At 32.4% G+C, this 22963-nt stretch overlaps 1 long non-coding RNA gene and 1 pseudogene across 2 annotated transcripts; both read left to right on the forward strand.

Moving 5' to 3' along the window:
* Positions 1-1717: 1717 nt before the first annotated feature.
* Positions 1718-5363, forward strand: LOC134244443 (uncharacterized). Of its 2 annotated transcripts, none has more exons than XR_009987226.1 (5): positions 1718-2003; positions 2518-2634; positions 2841-2953; positions 3199-3290; positions 5296-5363. It is a non-coding gene; the product is annotated as an uncharacterized LOC134244443 (long non-coding RNA). The 2 variants fall into 2 exon arrangements; XR_009987227.1 differs by lacking the exon at positions 1718-2003 and adding an exon at positions 2022-2406.
* A 6541-nt stretch (positions 5364-11904) lies between these two features.
* Positions 11905-22760, forward strand: LOC134244467 (forkhead box protein J3-like; annotated as a pseudogene).
* Positions 22761-22963: the final 203 nt, after the last annotated feature.

A 22963-nucleotide genomic window follows, 5' to 3' on the forward strand; every position in this document is an offset into this window, starting at 1 on the left:
TACTTTTACATAGATATTACATAGATATTGCTAAAAGTATGTTTGTTTTATAGCCAATATAATTAAGTTATATATAATTATATACTACTTTTTCAGATATGGTGACAAAAATTGATGGATCTGAAGAAGACAAGCTCTCGCTACCCAGTTCTCTCTTTTTTGTTCCACTAATTTTTCATAAATATTTCAATATTTGCAATATTATATTAAAGGATTAGACAATCATGTTCTTTGCGAGTATATAAAGTGGTATATACATGATGTATAAGTTTTACATTTATCCATTTATTTTACCCTTAAAATCTGGTTTAAATTTCGAACTCTTAGTGAAACACATATAAGATACCCATTTACTACTTTACCCACGATTTACTACACATATAGGTAACCAATTTACTACTTTTGTCTTTGCAATTTCATACTTCGTTGTAGTAAAATTAAGTTATGACATATGTAGAAAAAATATTAAGGTAGAGAGAAAGATAAAAAAAAAAGTCCAGATAATACCAAAAGTGATGTAATAAAAAGGGTGAAGAGAAAACAAAGTTAACGATAAAAAAATTTAAAAATCTATGAACAGCGCAGACCTATAAGTAGAGTATAGAACACGGACCACTGGAAATTTCAGCGGTGCACGGAACTGGGTGCCTAGGTGAAGTAAGCATCCCATGTTGACCGATCACACCAAGAGTCCTGTGTATTGTATTGATCAGGTAGACAGAACATCCCGGATTGAATTTAATATAAATAAAGGCTTAACAATAATTTTAATTCTATTATAAAACGTTATATAAATTCAACCCAATAATGGTTTATACCTGGGTATTTGATAACAAGGTTAAAAATTATTATAAGAACGATAGATATAAGTAAACGGGGTTTTTGAAGTCATTGTAACAATAACCTATCTGTCAGTTGCTTGTTTCGGTTCAAAACCTCAATTTACTCGGAGAATGCTCCTGAATATCGAATACCGGTAAGATGGGAGATGCAAAAACCATATACAGGTGGTAATGAATAAATAAGAAAAGCTTACACAGCCAATTGTGCCTAACGTTAATTTAGTGTTAATCTCAATTAACATTAAATTAATGTTAGCTTGATGTAATTTTAATGTTACTTTCGTGTTAAGTTAACGTTAAAGATATAAACATTAATTTAACGTTAATTTTTAACGTTAATTTAACTTAACATTAAATTCATGTTAATTTTTAACGTTAAATTAACTTAACATTAATTTCATGTTAATTTTTAACATTAAATTAACATTAAATTTTAAGTGAGCTTGGGTTCTGTCTTAAAAAACTAGAACCAAAATATTAACATTAGATTAACGTTAATTAGTTAATGTTAATTTCATGTTAATGTGAATTTAACGTTAATTCTTTAATGTTAATTTCATGTTAATTATAACAACACAAGATATTAATGTTATTATTCAAATTTTAGACCTAACTTTAACAATACTTACCAATCATTTTAGTGACATTTAATTATATATTAAGTTGTCCATATGTGGATACTCAAAACCGACGGGATTTGGGGGGGGGGGGGGGGGTATTGGCACTTGTGTCGGAAATAAATTTTTAACGCCAATATACATATATAAAGAGAACAGTTGTGTTAGTATTATACCATAGGTTCAAAAAGTATTTCCGACACAAGTGCCTATGTGTTTGTGTAAGGATGTGTTGTAACACGTGTGGGTTTGGGAAAGGGAGGGTGCTCTAACTGTTAGCACCCTCTTCACCTCGTCCATTTTTTTTTTTTCATACATTCTTAAAAAATTAATTTATCTAGACTTAAAAATTATATGCTCTATGTGTATCTTTCAAAATGTCCACTTGGATTTGGATTTTTTTCCGGCTAAATATGGTCCGTAGCTTTTCTCAGGATCGGTTCTGTTTTTATCGGACGAAACTGTACGTCATGTTTGACGTCATCAGCTGTTAACAGAAATTGAAAACACAGAGGAAAAAGGATTTATCAAGTCTCTGTTAATAGTAAGTATTTTGTAGTCTTTGTAATATTACGTTTTTGAGGTTTCATAATTTCAGAGGTCCCTAAATGTTTGAACTTTATGTACAGCAACGTTAGTCATTACGCATAATTACTCAACACAACAGTCCTTGCACTGCAGGCTATCGATACGTTGTAGTATCAGTCTAATCTTACATTGTGTCGTAGGCTGTGAACGACGTGCCAGATCTCTGCTATGTTGGATATTTGTATATCAGAATTACTATTTTTATTTGATCTATTTATTGTTCAGTTGGTTATTTGTTTGAACACTGAAGCCTACTGCCGCCCTACGTACGATACGGAGAAAATTCGAAAGTGAAAGTAGAAATTGTGTACAGTACAAGTTAACAATAACCATCTCGAAGTTGAAGTTAAACACGCAATGTGAGCGATGTTTTCCCTGATTCTAACAGTTCTCTTAATTGGTTTCATCATTATAGAGAAAAAAACCGATTAAAGGCGATTTGATATCTATTTTTATTGTATTTTAAACAGCTGGAACTCGGTATCACATCTGACTCGCACTTCTGAAATGGATCAAATAGGACTTTGTCGTCGAGACTCGGAAGAACCCAGCTGCCTAAATTATAATGCCAGTGGAACTCAAAACAGGTATTGAAAGTGGAACAAAATGTAAATAATTCCCACAGTAAATGTAATGACAGTGAAATTTACATTCACACACCCCAACTGAATTTTTAAAATACCAGTTAAGTACATGGTACTTGTCACTACTTGACACTTGTCAATATTTTGTTCAGAAACATTCTATAAGCATTATTAAATCAAGATTTTTTTTCTTTTACTGCATAATACAGAAAAGATACTTTTATACAAGACATGGAGAAAAGAGCAGACTACAGCCTCTATATACCATTCCTTGGTGCCTCCTTGAATTGATGTTTTTCAGGATAACCATGCAGGAATAAAGGTTCTAATTTATAAAATAGTATATACATAGTGTATTCATAATTTTTATTTAATGTTATAAATTGATATATAGTTAATGCTAAAGAGACAAATTTAAAGCCAAGTTGCTTTCACTGTACTAAAAGTTTGCTTTGAATTGGACGCTGCTAATAAAATTTGGTTTCTATCTATGATCATCATATATGTTGAAGATGTTACATTTCAAATAAATGATTTTTAATTATTTTTTTTTTTGTATACTGGTAGGTTAACTCAGTATAAAGTCTTGCTGACATGAACATGATAATCACAAGAAAGTGAACATATTTCATCACCTTAAGCAATCTTCAAAATACCAGGTAAATTGCATTTATTCTGAACACATATCAAATATTTAAAGCCATTTAATATGTCACCCCTTATTTTTTTTTTGAAAGTATGACCTGTTTGCCAGTCTTTCTGTAGAGTAATATATATATGGAAGTATATAGTTTTTAAATACTTGTAGCTTTTTAGTTCACCTGAGCCGAAAGCTCAAGTAAACTTTTCAGATCACATTTTGTTCGGTGTCTGTCTGTCCATCTGTTAACTTTTCACATTTTCAACTTCTTCTCAAGAACCACTGGGCCAGGAAAGATGGAACTTAAATGAAAGCATCCTCAGATAGTGTACTTTCAAGCCTCTTCAACCCAGGGGGGAGGGGGGAGGGGCACAATGGACTTTCAGTCTTACTTAAGAAATAAGGTATTTTTAAACATCTATCCGGACATAAATATCGGTTGGTCATGACTTACAAGATTAAATTCCATAAAGCCTGAAGGGCTTTATAATGAATTTAATCTCGTACTAACTGGTATTTATAGCCCGTTGGATGTTTTAAAATGATACCTTATTACTTATATTTTCATTTGTGAAAATCACGCTGTTTATGGCTTTTAACATGGGAAATGCATTATTTTTCAAAACCGATGGCATATATACAAGACATTGAATGCGTGTCAACCCTTTATGATGTCACCGTGAAATTCTGTTGAACATTTATCGATACGCATATATATGACCTCTTGACCCCTGTAGTGTAGATTCAAATTTGTTCCCAAGTTTTACATAGGAATGCATAGGAAAAACCTTTTTAAAATCTTCTCCGAACTTATGTGGAATCATCCTCAGGTAGTGAAGATTCAATTTTGATCAAATCATAACCCCCGGGGGTAGGATGGGGCCACAATGGCCTACTAAAATTTTACATAGTAATGCATAAGAAAAACCTTTTAAAAATCTTCTTCAGAACCATTAGGGCAGGAGTGATTAATCTTTTTACATGATGTGGAAGCATCCATAGGTACTAAATAAAGAATCAATTTGTTCAAATCATGACCCCCGGGGTTAGGGTGTGGCCATAATGAGGGATCACAGACTTGCATAAGAATACATAGGAAAAAGAATCTTCTCCTGAACAGAAAAAAAAATTTTTGTCAAATTGACATAATCTGCAAGTAGTAAAAATTAAAATTTATTCAAATAATGCCCCAGGGATTGGGGGTTAGCGAGGGGTCAAAATGGGAGATCAGGTAATGTGTTGGAAAAATCTTTAAAAATAAAGATATGTATGGCAAAATAATATATGCAGGGTTCGACATTAACGTTAGTCCGTTAGTCTCAGACTAACACATTAATTCGGACTAATAAAAATTGAAGCTAATTAGTATGAACGGAATAATAAACCCCATATTAATTTTTAGCTTTCTAGCTTCTTGGCAGGAAGTTAGGTATTTCTGAGTCAATTCAGTGCTTAATTTTAGGACTCGATGGTATGAAATTAAACATTTTAGTGATAATGATTTAGTATGACACATAAAAAAAAGATGTCGGATGTTTAGATGAGATCGGGAACCCTGTAGTTCCTGATTGTGCGATTTCAACGAATTCTTGGTATAAACATTAAATGTAAATGCTTTGTTTATTTAAAAAAAAATTGCAACATTAATTCTATTAATTTATTTTTTGACAGACTAATTAAATTGCCCGCGGATTAGTAAAAGTAAAGAAGCACTAGTCCGGCCGGACCAAAGCCTAAAAATGTTAGTGTTGAACCCTGATATGTATGCTGTATTTTAATTGTGACATTTTCAAGTAATAGAAAATTCAAATCCCCCTCCCCCAATAAGTATAACGTAAGCTTCTGAATACTTAACTGATCTATGTTTTTTAGCTAGCCCATGTGCTCAGGTGAGGGATGTGGCCAATGGACCTCTTGTTTCATTCATTATATTTTAGACAAATTTGAGTTGTTAATGTATTGCTGAAGTATTTTATTTTCATATAATTATTATAATATATGTGTTTGCCTCTCTTCTTTTTCAGATTGGAAAAAGAAAGAAGATTTGTAGCATTGTATTGAATATGCCTGATTAAAAGTATTCATGGATAAATTGGTGTTTTTCTCTTTTCTTCTGAAAAGTTGAAATCGGAGGCAATGCTCAGAATTTTAGAGATTTTGTAAAGAGCTGATGGGTCCCTTTATCCTTTTGGATATATTCAAATTGAAAAGAAAATGACACCAGGGATGAAGTCAACATGCATGCCTAGCTTTCTGCAGTGCTACAAGGAAAAGTGCAAAATTGATGAGCTTTTGATGTACCTTAAGATAAATAATTATGATTACATGTATCAGTTAAGCTTATGCTATGATGCAAGAACATTTATTTTTCTGGAAGAATAGGAAGGAAAATTCCAAAAATATGCACACAATTTTTATGCATTTTAACGTTAAATTAGTGTGAACTAATTAACGTTAATTTAACGCTTAACGTTAATTTAACATGAAAATAACGTTAATTTAACGTTAATTTTTTAACGTTAAATTCATGTATAAGCTCGATTGACGTTAATTTAACGTTAAATATTTAACGTTAAATTAACGTTATTTTCATGTTAAATTAACGTTAGGCACAATTGGCTGTGTACGATGAAAAAAGTTGATCTCATCTCGTTTGTCATACGAAATCAATGTAGTTGTCATCTGGACCTCACGTCTATAGTCAGTTAAACATCCACATATTAATAAGACTATGCAGACTAAGTAGACTCTTGTCTTTTATTTTATATCGGGTCGGCAATTGAATGTGAGTAACCATTGTTAATTGAAAGCAATTACGTCGTCGATATTGCTAAATGTCGAAACAAAGGTCACAGCAGGTGTTTTCTTCTCCTGTAGTTTCAGGATAAATTTTATGGAAGATAAAAAAAGGCTGGTTATTAAAGGAGCATAATTACTATCCATCAGAATTTCAAGTTTCTTTGAAAACTTGGTCTCCGAAAACTAGAAAAATGTTGTCAATGAGGAATTCCAGATTCCTTTTGATATCAACTTCAGAGTACTAGTACTTGAATATATATGTAGATCAGTTCTTTAAAAACATGAAATATATATGAAGATGACGAACAGTATCTCAGCTCAAAAGACCATTGAACATTATTACAACACAGGATTAGAGCAAACGCTGACTTCCAAAACATCAGAGGTGGGATCTGATGCCATGGAGGAGCATGGTGGAAAAGGAGGAGAGGATGAGTATGCCCTGCTGACCGGTCACATCCGCCGTGCTCTCCATGGCATGATCGGGAAATAACGGAAGTGTGTATATAATGCCATAACAATTAGTATGAAAAACGTCAGTCAGCATTTTACTTAATGATGAATTGTATTTGCTGACAAGGTAATTGTATCGACGAAAGAACTTGATGACTTTATGATGACTTTAAACGAGACAGCTGGTTTTCTTGTTTCATCAACTTATTTGTCTATAACTTACCTCGTTTTAAAAATTGTTCATATGTATAGCATGCTCTTAGGTATTCAATCAACTGTATCCAGGTGAAGAAGCTATATATATTGCAATAAGTATTACAGTAATAATACTTTGTTATTAAATTTTACTAACCCTGTCATTGGTCAATTGCAAAATTATTTTGCCTTCAACTCGACATTTAGATATCTCGACAACACATTGTCAATTCTTAATGATTATTTTCATTCTGATGTCGATACGCTATATCCCAGTGAGCTTGAGATAAAAGATACTACAGAGTCTGACAAATGTGTTTCCTATTTGGATATTTGGATATTTTACTTAAAAAGACGTTAATGAAAATCCAACTACCAAGCTCTATGATAAACTTGATGACTTTAACTTTTCAATCGTTAACTTTCATTACTTATGCAGCAATATATACCTTCATCACCTGCATACGGAATTTATATCTCTCAGTTGATCCAATACGCAAGAGCATATGATATACGGTATGTACAATTTTTTAAACGAGGTAAATTATTGACAAACACGTTGATCAAACAAGAATGCAAGCAATCTCGTTTAAAGTCATTATTTTGTAAGTTCTATGGTCGATACATTGACCTTGTCAGCAAATACATTGTTTCATTGAGTCAAATGCTGACTGACGTTTTTCATACTAATTCTTAGTTCATTATGTAAAAACTGAATTAGACGGATTTTCTGTGTTTGCTCTGCTCCTATTTTATACTGTTTATTGGACTCTTGAGCTTGAATACTGTTCGTTAACTTCATTTATTTCATTTATGGAACCGACTGGTTAAATCATAATTATCTTCCAAAACACGTCTTGGGTTTAAAAAAACTGTTTAGGGCAACTTTCATAATCTTCAGTTTAAGCATCTAAATTCGGACTTGCTTAAGTTTCAAAAAATTGAAAGGAACCAAATGGACTTTAGTTTGAATATAATGAAGACCTAATTGTTTGATTGACGTAAAGCATAAGTGAATCACATACAAGATATAGGAAATTTTTCAAGTCCACAAAGTGCTATTGTAAAGGGGGATTTTTATCAAAACAGCCAGAAGTAAGCTTAGTCGTGGACATCGAGCATCCAACAGACCAAATGCTTTCTCCAAAGATTCACTTTTACCTTATATGTCAACGAACAATTAGGTCCTCATCGCATTTGCACAAGACTTTACTCCATCTTATATTATATTGGAAATATATGTAAAGATGTATTAAAGAAACCAGTGCAAATTCATACTTCTTTTTTTAACTACAGAAAACAGATTAGTATATATGCATTTATGGATGTTGCCCACTAACTTGTATCGGTTTCTTATATGAAATATGAAAGGATACGCTCTTATCAAGATAATAAATATAAATTTGGGTCAATCGCGGGCCTCTTAATACATCAGAGGTGGGATCAGAAGCCATGGAGGATTAACCATTCCCTGCTGACGATTCAACCACAGTGTGATTCTTGTCATGATAGGAAAACACCGTAAATACTAGTAATACAGTGAGAACATAATGGCCTGAAAATTTGAATGGAAAACATCAGTCAACATTGAATTTAACGATAGATTATACCAGCTAACAATGTCACTGTAGCGACCATAGAATACTAGTATGCGAAACGTTGATTACGTTTATCATAAAGTTTTCTTAATTTTTAGTTTGATATTTTCTAGTTTGTTTATCTAGTAAAATATTCAAATATATGTGTCAAATGTGTCTTTAGTTTCTAGTCCAACGTCAACAGAGGGATAAAAATGAATTTCATAAACCGTAAATGTACATTTACATATCTAAATGTCGAATTGAATACCAGTGAAAGGGACTTCTTTTCATATAAATTTCCTGCATAATTTCTGATTTGTGTGAATAAAAATAATAATTGTGCTAATAAGAGGTCGCAATAAGTACCTATATTGGAAGACCACTGAACAGACTATCGGAAGACTTGATCCCCCGTAAACTAAATAGAATTTTGTTTCTATTCTAAATCTAAGGTCAACACATCTATTTCCAATATTTGTTTTCTTGTTTTGTGACCTTTCTTTCTCAATGAGCTAAATTTCGTTCACTTGAATGATCATGAGCTCACTCAGGCGACCTTTTTGCATTCTGATTTCGTCCGACATCGTGCGTCGTGCGATAAGAACTGAACATTTTAAGCTTCTTCTCTGAAATCATTCAACCATTTTCAACGAATTTTTGGCATACAGGGTAAAAATTGTGAATTTCATCCCCCCTCCGGCGGCTGAGGGTTGGAGCCAAAACCATTAAAATTAATAAAATCTTTTAAAATATTTTCCTCTGCACATGGACATCAAGCAGTCAAACTGTTGGCATGATTGTAATGAGCACTGAGCCCTCTACTAAATTGTAACCTTGGCCCCAGAGTCAGGGGTTCTGATGTCGAGGCGGAGCTCTATTGATTATCTAGTGAAAATGCACATCTTTTGCTTAATCCTCTCTTTTGCTCCTGGGTATTAAACAAACTAAAATTAATATTTATAATGAGGAAGGGTGCCTCTTCCATAATTTTGAATCTTCTGGTCCCTGGATCCACAGGCGCTTGACGTTTTTAACCTTTCTTTTCAAAAATTAAAAAATTCTCCTTCCTATAATAATAATAATCATTGTATGGGGACTTTTTTTTCTTTGCGTAAAGAAAGGTTAAAAATGTCTGTGTCTGCATGGTTCAGGGATTCTGGTATTATGCCAGGGCTCCTACGATTATATAGTGAAAATGCATTAATTCTTTGAGAATCTTCTTCTCTGTTCCTGGGTACTGAGCCGATTAATATGAAGAGTAGGGTTGCCTCTCCTATTTGTTAATTTCATGGTCCCTTGGTCAGCAGTTATGGTTTTAGGGCAGCTTTATTGATCATAAAGTGAAAATGCATAAATTTCTTTAAAAATTTCTTTTCTCCTACTCTGTATAAAGCAGATAAACCTGGTGCATGGTTATGATGATTAGAGTTGCCTCTTCAAAATTGTGCGGCCCCGGGTGAGGGGATTTGTGGGATGAGGGTGGTTCTTTTGAATATATCGATATAGCTATAGTGGATTATTTCCTTTTCTCTGCTCATGTGTTGCTTCGTACAAAATTGTGAATATTTTTGCCCCTTGGTAAGGGGTTCTGTTCTGGTGTAAGGGCGGGGGTCTATTCATCATAAAGTAAGATTGCATAAATTCTTTATAATCTTCCTCTCCCCCTGTATATAAAGAAGATAAACTGGGCCATGCTTATGACGATCAATGGTGCCTCTTATACAAAAGTTGTGGAATTTGTTGTCCCTGGGTCAGGGGTCCATGTTGAGGGGATCTATTTAATATATAGTATAAATGCATTTTTTTAAAATCTTCTCTGCCACTGACACTTGTTTAGGAAATATTTTTTTAACTCATAGTATAATAATTATTATTATACTATAGGTAAAAAAAATCCGAAACAATTAAGTGTCTGTTCTCTGCCCCGGGATATTAATCAGAGAAACTAATGCTAATGGTTAATGGTTATGGTAGTGGTCAAGAAATCCTTTAAAAATTATTGAAATTCATAACCCCTGGGTTTGGGGATTTTGGTGTTGGGATGAGTATCTCTTGAAAATATAGTAGAAATTCGTTAATTTATTTCTTTGAAAATCTTCTTTTCTGTTCACTGTTATTAATGAAACATACTAACTGCAAGGTTATCGTGAGCAAGAGTCTCTCTCTCCAAAATTGTGAATATTTTGGACACTGGGTCAGGGGCTTTGCTACTAGGGTGAGGCTATAATTATTGAATCTATACTAGTGTAGTGAAAATGGTCCTTGAAAATATTTTTCTCTTCTTCTGGGCATCTACATGATCTATGAGGCAAACAGAGTATAAAAAGATGTAATGCGAGTTAGTGGGGTTGTGTTTACCAGATTTATAAATACTGTACCCGTTTGTCAATTCATTTATTTCCTCTGAAAGACGTTAAAAGTTTGCTATTCACCTATCATCGGCTGATCATACTATTAGTTAATCACTATTAATAATGTAACTTAAAAGTGTGAATATATATAACGGAATTATACAAGACATTTTTATGAAAATTTTAATGGTATGGTAAACATTTAAATAATAGATAAATGAAAATAGGAGAAAATTAATTTGTACAATAAATTTATAAGTTATAATAAATTTAAAATTCACATCATTTACATTCTTTTTTATTATTATTATTTTTGTGATGTATTATCATTTCATAATGTTGTTTTATGTAGAAAAAGTACCAAACATTCGTTCCCAAATAAATGATGAAAACCCAAATGCTCATGATCATTTACGCCTACATGAAGTTTCAGATGCTTACTAGTACAGTCAAACTTCGTTATCTGGAACGTGATAGGACTGAAAAACTTCAAGATATCCGAGGATTTGAGATATCGAAGGTAAATTACTTAAAGAATACATGTACGCGGTTGGGACTTCAACATCACCTTGACATATCATGGTATTTGAGATACATGTCGTAGTTCGAGATACTGAAGTTCATCTGTATTTTGAATTACTTTGTAAATTTTTTTTTATCCAAAATAGGGATACTTTTAATTTCACCATAGAATCTTCAGGGATGGGGGCCATAAAATTAAGGTTAGATCTAGCTCAGTTTTGAACTCAGTCTCTCTTTTCCACTTTAAATTTCTAGTAAACATAGTAAAAGTGCATGAGACTGAGATCAAAATTATTACAACAGAAAAAAGGTACCTGTGAACTAGGCAAAGACCTGTTTAAGGTTATAAACTAAGCTTATATAGCCTAATTTTATGCCTTTAACCATTTTTAATACCCTGGGACAGTTAGGGGGGCCTATATGCGAAAAATGTTGTGTTTTCAATTTCGCGGTTTTCAACTTGCAGAGCACTGTTTTGCTGCTATGCAACTTCGCTAGGGGTAAAGAAGCCTGGACGCAGCGCGAGTATTTTATAACTACACCAAAACAAAATAAGTCTTGAAAAGATTATATAATTGTAACTATATAAAATGCTTATGTCTGTAAATCATTGAAATTATGTACTTGATAACTGATATTACAAGTGCTTAAATGAACGTTAATAGGAAATTTTGGAAAATCTGAAGAATAATCATATAGCATGATATATTCATCCGCCAGTTATTAGGTTTCACTAGAATTCAAGATGGCGGAGCTCGGAGCTTCGTTGACAGATATGAAGTGGTTGCACGAGTTGTCCGTTGGAGGGGCTATGACGGGTGGAAATGTGAACAAAGATGGAACTCAAATCTCAAAAGCTCATGGCGGACAAGTGCCAATGCGAAAAGCGCCCAATTCGCCACTGGACACAAGTGCAACCCTTGATAAAGACGAAGCGTCAAATCACAGAGATGGAAAACCCCCGTATAGTTACGCCAATTTAATTACATTTGCCATAAACAGTTCAAAACATAAGAAAATGACTTTAAGTGAGATATATCAATGGATCTGTAACGAATTCCCATACTATAAAGATGCGGGAAACGGTTGGAAGGTATGTGATATGCAATACTTAGTCCGAGATTCCTCTGACAGTTTTTTTTTAAATTCATTTGTTTATAATGTGTGCATAAGTTTACAAAGTTATAAGATTGATCAATCTGTTATTATGTCCTGAAAAGGTATTTTCCCAAAAAATATTAATGAGAATACATAACAGAGTTTCTTTATTGATTGTTTATGATGAAAGAAGGATGTAACACAAAATTGAGAATTAAAAAAAATTATAAAGAGAATATCGTATTTTTGTGACTCTAAATCTCCATTCACATTTTAATTTGTGAAACCATTGATTGATTGAATATATAAATCTAGTAAAAGCCATAATGAATTTCATATTTGAAAGCTTAAGTTGTTTTAATGTTAAATTTTCATGTTGAATTTATTGAGAGCATCAAGGTTTCATGTGGGAACACTTCTAGTATACCGGTCCCCATAAATATGGTGCTAAAAGAGGTCACCTGGTGCTGCCAAAGGCGATTTGCAATATATAGGCGATCGCGTGAGCGATAAACAATATCGAAAAAGAAGCCACAAATTGCAAGTTTGTTCCTTGTGAAAAACTGGGTTAAAAAAATGGTTTTTATATAAACAGTTTTTTAAATGAGAATTAAAAAAATTTCGTAAAATAATGTACTTGTTTAGGAATGTGGTCACATGATGAATTCTTGACGTCATCTCATAAATATTCCTGAGATGCGTCACTTGTGTTTTGACGTAATGAAGAAATACCTGATAGGACTCAAAGTGCAATGCTATTAAAATTGCGAGATTTTTGTGAGAAATACAGGGATTTAACAAATGTTAGTTAATTACTAGTCATTGATTGATCAAACTGTGCATCATCATCGATTTGAAAGGAAAAATATTCCTGAATATGGACATTAGGAGGTCAGTATATCAAGCTGCAGTACTGTTGATTCCTAATTATACGTGAGGAATTAATTTCTGCATAATTTCGCGAGAAGCGTCACTCTCAAAAAAATATTACTCGCTTTTATTTTTATGGTGCTGAAGTCTATGTAAATTCTGTTGATCAACAGTCCATTCACGAATTATAATTCTCACAATTTGACGTTAAAGACCCAGTTCACAATAAAAAGTACTCGCGAAAAATAAGGAATCTACGGTAAACGGTAAGTCATTTTTACAATAACTTGCCAAAACTTAGCACTCAAAATCGGTCATGTTTCAACATTAGACCTAGGTTGATTCATCCGAACTTTCATTCATAAAAATTTGCTGTTCTTTGTGTAAGCAAAAATTCATGAACTAGGCCTAACCCAAAGTGTTCGCATACCATACAACGCACCCATATTTCATTAACGGTTTTCTTAAAGTTTTAACTTTTCATGTTTCATACTTTATTCCGGTAGGATAATATATCGGCACGATTCAACATAAGGCTGATTCACGCAAGCTTTTGGTCACAAAGGCACTTAGCAGTGCGCTTTGTAAGCAAAAATTACATGAATTACCCCTAAGTCTGGAAGATTTCAGACTGGATTTATAAAACAACCCCAGTTTTAAAAACTATATACCCTAACCCTAATCACTCACGATCAAATGCATTTTGTTGAAGCGAAAATGGCGGTTTGTTTACATTCTGCATAGCAACGGCAAGGGAAATAACTGCTCATGTGCAGTCGCATGATTCTGGGGAATGGCATACTAGAAACTTCCCTTTCATGTGTTCCGATATTGCTATACAATGAAACTCCCAATTTAGAAGGTAGATGAGACTTCCTGTTAAAAAAAAACATACACAAATTAAATGAGGCAAGCTTCTTACTTTAAAAAAAAATTCATCTGAAAAATTAGCTCATTGTCAGGATTATGCATAGCATTTGAGGAAAAGATAAAGTACAAATTTTGATCACTTTTTATGCAGAAGAAGTAAGTATCACAATATTATGAGATACCATGATATTATTTCAGTTAAATTAAGGAAATTAACCAGAATGACAAAAATATTGAAGAATTATTTTACGCCTCTGTTTAGACTAGTAAAGGTACCTAGGCTGGGACATTTATACTATACCAGGGTGACTTCCTTGTGTGACTTTGTGTAAATGTGTGACCTGATAAAATTTATTTGTGATTGATACTAGAGTCAATAAAATTACAATAAAAATTCAAAATTGGTAATGTCATTAAAAATACACTATCAGAAACTATTAAATGGGTGTCTCTTGCCTTGTCTCTTGTCTAGGCAGAAAACTTGACAAGAAGAGTAATATTTGACAGTTGAAATTCAACACAATCTATCTAGAAATGTTTTGAAGCATTCAAGCTGCTTATTTTTAGCTCTACTGGTCAGAGACCAGAAGAGCTTATGCGATAGTAATGCGTCCGTCGTCCGTCCGTCTGTCTGTCTGTCTGTCTGTCCATCTGTAAACAATTTTTCAAAACGCTTCTCCTCCTACAGTTTTGGTCCGATTTCAATATAATTTGGCACACAAGTAGACTACACTAAGATACATAATTCTGTGTATCGGTTTTTGATTTCAATAAACGGTGTTGCCGTGGTTACTAAAAATAGAATTTTTTAAAAAATACATTCAAAATGCTACTTCTCTTACAGTTTTGGTCTGATTTCAATATAACTTGGCACACAAGTAGACTACACTTAGATACATGATTCTGTATATCGGTTTTTGATTTCGATGAACGGTGTTGCTGTGGTTACTAAAAATAGAAATTCTTTTTAAAAAAAATCAAAAAGCTACTTCTCCTACAGTTTAAGTTTGATTTCAATATTACTTGGCACACAAGTAGACTACACTAAGATACATAATTCTTTGTATTGGTTTTTGATTTTGATGAACGGTGTTGCCATGGTTACTAAAAATAGAAATTTTTGTGAAAATCATTTGAAATGCTACTCCTCCTACAGTTTAAGTCCGATTTCAATATACCTTTGCACACAAGTAGACTACACTAAGATACATAATTCCGTATATCAGTTTTTTATTTCGATGAACGGTGTTGTCATGGTTACTAAAAATAGAAATTTTTTTGAAATACATGAAAAATGCTACTTCTACAGTTTTGGTCTTATTTTAATATAACTTGGCACACAAGCAGACTACACTGAAATACATAATTATCAGTTTTGTGTTTTTGATATTGATGATTTATGTTGCCTAGTAATTTAAATTGAAAATTCTGTAAAATTTTATTAAAAGCTACTCCTACAGTTGTAGTCTTATCGCAGTCTTGCCTCAAAAAGAGACTTAATCAAGGATCATTATTCTATTTATTGCTTATGTAAAGTATTAAGTCTTAACTGCTACTTTACTTTCTTTATTATAAGTACAAACCAGTAGAGCTACAGTCTCGACAGAGACTTCTGGTTTATAGGGTGGCATTAATAAATGTTATCAAATAAAACATGTAATTTTGGTCTATTGGTTAATATAATAACATCATACTTTTTTTCAGAATTCAATACGTCATAATTTATCTCTGAACAAGTGTTTTTTGAAAGTACCAAGATCAAAAGATGACCCAGGAAAGGTAATGACATTAATTTAAAACACATGTAGTGTGAAGATTGGAACAAAACAAAACCATTTATATAAATGGACATATGTTAATTTCATTCAAGAAGATAAATGTATCTCTCCCTAATGAGCAGTAACATTATGAGATATTTTACAAAATTGGAAACTAGTGTTATACAATCTGGAAGTTCGATAGGGTCCAACATATTTGCATCTAGCATCCAGAAGCATTTTTCATTATTTAAATGCAAATATTCAACATATATCATTTTGACAGAAGTTTATGATATCCCTTGAAGTCCTTTACTTTTGTCATATTTTAGGGGTCGTATTGGGCCATAGACAACAACCCTCCAGATGATTCCTTGCCATCTAGACACAAGAAACGGAAACTAATTAGTGGAGAATGGGTAAGACTGAATACATTATACATGTCTTGAGTACATCATGAACATATTGTCTTACTGAGACTGCCACAATCTCTGACGTAGATAAACATGGTAAATGAAAATTATTGGTTTATATTGGTAGATTCCTGAAGCATGGAATTTATTTATGTGATCATTGTCGTTTTAGACCAACTGTAAATTTTGAATTGCTTTTGTATGATACTTAAAATTTTTTTTTTGGTTGTCAAAATAATATTCTATTAATTTATTTAAGACTGAAAAATCAGGTTTATTGTACGTTATCATGTGATTATGAACAAGTCAAAAGAGAATATAATTTGAAAGTAATGTTTAGTCATTTGATAATTTAGTCAAGTTTAAATCTGAATAATGTACTAGTTTAAATATAAAATTTTATATATCTATGTCAATGCTGCTAGAGACCTTGAGACTTATTCAATTAAATCAACAGTTAAGGAATTTTTATATATCAAGAAAACTAATTATGCAAATCCCCCCCCCCCCACCCCCACACCTCCCCCATCAAATGTTGAATGGGAATTGCCATAAGATAATGGAATACATGTTAACAAAGGAAAAAAATACTTGTATGTAAATGTTTCATTGTATACATGTACAAGTATACCAGTAAAAAGGCATTCTTGAGTAAAAACTTTATTAAAGTTAATACATTAGAATATGCATAATTGAAAAGGGGCAGCCAATTTTGATTTTTAAAAAAATGTAATTTAATAAGAGCCATTATGTTCATGATAAGTTTTAATAACAATGGGGAATGAAAATCACTTTGCTAAAAGTGTGCATTCATTATAAACATATTTGTTGTAACTGAGTTTTTTTGTAATTATATTTATCATTAGTAATTCAAACATTTGAAGATTGCTCAAAAAATTATGCTTCACATACCACAGGCTTTTGGATCGCTTGAAAAAAAATTGTGTGTAAAAAAAAATAAAGGTACTGAACTCTTACACCGGTTACCAAATTGCGCTAATAAAATATTTTTTTATTCACATGCTCTAAAATTCTACTTTATATTCAGATTTATTCATAGGTAAATACTTCATTTCTACCAAAGGAAAAAATTTTACTTGGATGTAAATCAATCTCAAAAATGACCTACTTTCTTTTACTCAACATTAGCTTGGGCCCCTAGCCATTCACATGTAAACAGACGGTGTTTGAAGTGCAGCGAAGAGTTGCATAGTATTTGCAAGATCTTTTAACATTTTAAAGTTGATTTCTTACTCCGGATTGTAAGGTTAAGTCCGTATGAATTCCTTTTGCGAAAAATTAACTTGAAAACGTTTGCATCAACAACTACACCGCCATGTTGATTATGAATGTAGAAGAAGCTATGGTCGAACGATTTTTTCCCAGAATGCATTATATACCTTTCGATTTTCAAAACAATTAGACAGCTAAAATGTTGTTTGTGACTTAGTAAGATCATATGATCAAAGTAGAGAAAATCCATGTAAAGCTCGAATGCAAATATTCATTGAGTTTAGTTCCCGCTTAAAAATTAGTGTAGCCCTCCGAAGGCCCAAGCTGATGTCGAGTAAAAAAATTAAGGTCAATTTTGGAATTGATTTCAGAATATCTCGAGAAGTATAAGGAATTACGGAATGAAATTTGGTAGTAATGAAGATTGTTTATATATGAACAGATATGGATAAAAAGTAAAATTGTAAAGCATTTGATTTAAAAGAATTTTATTGGCGAAAGTAGGTATCCTATAAAAAGAGTTCCATGCCTTCATTTTTTTTTTTCTAAGCGATCTAAAGGCCTGTGTCACATACATACAAATTTATGACTTGATAATTTAAATACTAGTTATGTGTTTAAATGACAAGAAATATTTCTTATTTGGTATAAGAGAAATTAATCATTTACAAATTTTACATTGGACACATTTCAGGCCACATCACCTTACAGCCCAGAATCTGGTTTGAACTTGAACAACTCCAACAGCTTTCAGTAACCCTCCTCTTTCCTCTGTCACAGTTCAAGTATCCCCGATACCAGCTCAGCAAGCAAGTCAGGTAATACACTCAAGTAACCTTATAAATTAGGTGTAGAGATACACTGTGTTAACAAGCCATATCAGGCTCATTTCAAAGGGAACTAAACTAATGGGTAATACACATGTACTTCAATTCATTCTTAACAAATAAACCACGGGAAACACACATTTTCTGTTTTGCAGAAAACTAAGCACCTTTAACAAACTGATCCTTTGTTCTTTGTTTTAGTATTGTTCAGCAACATATCAAAACCAAAACTAGGCTTTCTTAATTCAGTGTATTATAAGTTACATAGCTAGTTAGTGACCTTAAACAGTCAGGCAGGATGTGAAATGAAAATCATATTGGGCAAGGCAAACTGAAGTCCCAGTATGGATTTCCATTACACACCCTGGATGATTCTGTATCAGATCAGAAACTGCAGCAAATTTATACTGCTGGAGACCTAAAAAAAAATGTTTTGAGGTCGGTAAAATAGTTTTCTAAAAAATATATATATATTATTCAAAAATCATTGAACATCATATATTCTCAATTTTACATTGTCACAGTTTAAGATAAAATAAGTGTGTATTTGCTTGCCACCATTTGTTTACATCAGATACACATAAACATATTCTTGTGCCCAGTTGCTTTATAGACGTCCCTGTTCAGAGATGATGTACATGGATATGCTTGTTCGAATGTTAGAAGTGTTATTTAGAGTTAATTCACAAATGTTCCTTGACTACTTGAAAATACATGTAAGTCGAAAGCAAATTAAATTGGATTATTTACTCAACAAGACTTGTTGTTTTTCTTTTAGGTTCAGGTCCAGGTGCCTGCTCAGCAGACCCAACCACCTACACTTGGCAATTCCTTCATTGATAACAACATAGGAATAGAAGATCTCAGTGCTTCATTCAGAACCATATACAAAAACATGTTTGAAACCAACCCAGCAGGTCTGTCAAACTTCAGATATAAGTTATTTTAAAGAAGTTACTGTTCCTTATTTTCATATTTCCATGTATGCCTACACAACAAATGTATTAATTGATTATGAAGATTAGGATTTTTACATTTTTTCTTCTGAGCAAGTTATTTACAAAAAGAATGCAATTAATTTCCTGGGGGGGAAAATGAGATTTTGAACCAGTGAACATATCAAGTTTGTTTTGAGTTTTTACTGAAATGCTGAGTTTTCTGAGAGCCAAATTAAGCAGATGATTTGATTTGTCTGAAGCAGATTTTATCTGTCCGAAGTCCCACAGAATAGTAGTAAAGCCAATTTTATCGGACATTTTGCAATATCATTAGGACTGATAGTTTTCAAAAACATGGATTTAGCCTCCATTTCATTTTACAGGCAAACATTTTTAGTTTTGTTGATTAGATGTGGTGAATTATTTTGTAGGACCAACCCCCAGTTTACCTGGCACAGACTGGTTACAGAATGTAGAGACGTTAAAAGAAAGTCTTAGACTTGCTGGTTCAGGAAGCATAGACCTGAACAGTGTAGATATGCAACAATTCCAAGGTATGGTAAAGGGCATTCTGAAAATGAAAAATAGAATATGATAGAATGTGATTATGATTGGGAAAATTTCACTCTGGCATATATTATTTTATTACTGAAGATTATACATACATGAATAAACAGAAAGCAGAATTTGTGAAAATTTTGTCTCGTTCAATATCAGTATTGCAAAAATTGTTGCCAAAATATGGTAATGTACAGTACTCTACTGTCTTAAGTAATAAACTTGTTTAATACCGGTAGTTGTATTGCTTAGTACATACATTTGTATTTTATGATTACATAATACTTCATGTAATTGCAAGGCATTGTTTATCTTATGGAGTCTCTTCATATGTTTTATACTTAGTTTACTTACTACTTTTATAAAAAGATTTAGGTATAAATGCTTAAAAATTTTACCAAGTTATGGATTAACAATAATGCAAATTTTGGATTTTTATGGATTAACAATAATGCAAATTTTGGAATTTTACAGGTCTGATGGACACAATGAAACAAGCAGACCATTCCAATTGGTGTTTGAACCAGGAACAGTTCGCTGACCTAGCCTCTTCTCTCAGCACATTCTTCAACCAGTCAGGTCTACTCCCTACCATCACCCCACCCACCACCACAAGTAAGGGCGAGCTCTAGAGAATTGTTGGCAAATATTATTTCATGTTTATGGTCATACATTTAGTTGTTGGTTTCCTATTGTTATCACATCACTTATCTGTCGTTTTATCAACACTTTTATGGGAAACAATAATTGAATACCTAATATGCATGTATTTAGTGCATACAGGCAAACTTTGATATCTCAACAATTATCTTGACATTTAACCTGATATATGTTGACATTCATCTGCATACCCCTATATACTTTATAGAATATATAAACTACCCTGCTTATCTAGATGTATTTTCACAGACTATAAGGAATGATCTTGTATTTGTTTGAATTATAAACCTGAACATACTGTACTTTGAAAAACTGGTGATACAGTAGAATATTAGTCTGAAAATTGGCTACAGATTCTGACAACAACTGCAAATCCCCCACAATAATCTTTAAAAATACAACAGACTCAGCCAACCAACCTGTACACCCTGTATGTGGGTATATACAGTAAATTTCAACAAGTTTCAACCTGAAGTATTTGTGTAAGATGACAAATTTTTTAAAAACTTTTTTTTTGAAACATGCCATTTACAGTGGTGTGATTATAATCAGATGAGGAGTTCTTTTGAAATGTTACTGAAAATTAAATTTCTTTATTACAGCTAACACTGGTTATTCATCAACAAGTACAAGCACTTTGACGACATTGAGCAACAACACATCTCATCTTACCGTCCCCCAATCTTCCGTTAGCCCCTCCCTGAGCCCCACTTCACCAGTAAGTCTGCAGTATTCACACTTATATAAATACATTGAAGAAATATCCAAGTGTGCTATCATTTCATGAATCATGAATGTAAAGAAATATGACAATTACAAAATAATTTCTATTCTTTGGAAAAGATACATGAATATTCATAAAAATGATATGAACTTCAAAAAATTATAAAAACTTGTAAGCATATTTCTTCATGAGAAATGTAGTTATAAATGTCATTAACTAAAAATTTCTTTTGAAAAATTTGACAATAAAAAATTTTTGTGAAAGACAAGATACAGATGAACTGATATGAAAGAAAGAGGGACAGTATATTAATTCAACACACCTGTTGTTTCAGAGTGGATTTAGTCCACAACCAACCCAAAATGTTATTGTTCAACCCACACAGACTGCTTCATACATCCTGAATGATGTGGAAGATGACGAAGAAGAATTCAACTGGGAGAGGATTTTATAGTCGTCAGCAGCAACCTTCATCATCATTCATCACCATGGCATCTATACTGGACCAAGCAATCCAGTTTACTGCAACTTTGATAGTTATTTTGTGGCGAGCAAATGTGTGCAAATGGAATGTTATTATATTGCGATATTCTTCATTTGGTGAAGTTAAATGCTTGTATTAACAATCTGTTATATAGATTTCTTAGACAACAATCCCTTTGTTGGCATGCTGTACTTTGTGTAGCAAATACTCATCATTGTGTTAACCTAACATTTGGCAATGTATTGTGTTTCTACAGTGTCTTAAATCCCTATTTATTTTCATGTAATCCTACCATGCTGATCAGATCCAGGTTACAGTATTATTTACATTTTATCAGTTGTCTGCTTGTACGTTTCATGTTCCCTTCTTCTAAAAGGTATGTGTTTTTAAAAAAAATCCTATTTCATGTGAAATTGACAATCATGCATTGGAAGAAAATACTTGATCATCTTGATCACCATTTTCACCGGAAATTTTCATTAAATTATCTATTGATGAGTTTTGCTTGAGCTTGATCACCATTGTAAAAAGATGCGATTTTACCTTTCTGTGATTTTTTAAAATCATTTTCTCACCTGATTCTATGGCAATATTGTTATTTTATATATAATTATTATATTTTATTTTGAGAGTTGTTGTTAGACCGTTTTATACATTGTTTGATGCAGGGTGTTTTGTTTTTTCTCCCTTTTTCCATTGTGTATCTGCTGTTGACTTTTTTTATTTATGGAACTGCAGGCTCAGATTTTCCCCTAGTCTTTGCAATCTATTAAAGTGATAATGAAATCCTCTTTTTTTTGTACATTGTGACAGCACTCTTAAAAGAACAAAATACAGTTCAATTTGATTTGGAAATCATTTTTGTCCTATCAATTTATTTAATGTTGAAAAAAATGTCAAAAATTTTTCAGTTAAAAAAAAAAGCTCAATAAATTGAAATACCATACAGTCAAACTTCATTATCTCGAACCTGATGGGGCTTAGAAAAAACTTTGAGATATCCAAGGATTCGAGATATCAAAGGTTAGATACTTAAAGAATATGTGGTTGGGACTTCCAAATCACTTTGATATATACGTGGTATTCAAGATATCACAGTTCGAGATACCGAAGTTTACTTGTATTTTAACACCTATGTTCAGGTATCCAACCTCTACTTATGGATACTTTAAGTACTAACCAATATTGACATTTTTATGGCTTTTTTTCATAAAATACATTTAATTTGATAAACATTTTATCAAAAACTGGGAATTTGCAGTTAGAGGTGGCATTCTCGGGTTCATTTTAGATATTTGCGAAGCAAATTAAATGTCAAACTCACGAGTTATCAGTAGTACAATACTTTCAGTACTTTCCA

This window comes from Saccostrea cucullata, unplaced genomic scaffold (assembly GCF_032062105.1).
Source record: "Saccostrea cucullata isolate Sc308-1 unplaced genomic scaffold, CSIRO_AGI_Scuc_v1 ctg359, whole genome shotgun sequence".
Taxonomy (NCBI): domain Eukaryota; kingdom Metazoa; phylum Mollusca; class Bivalvia; order Ostreida; family Ostreidae; genus Saccostrea; species Saccostrea cuccullata.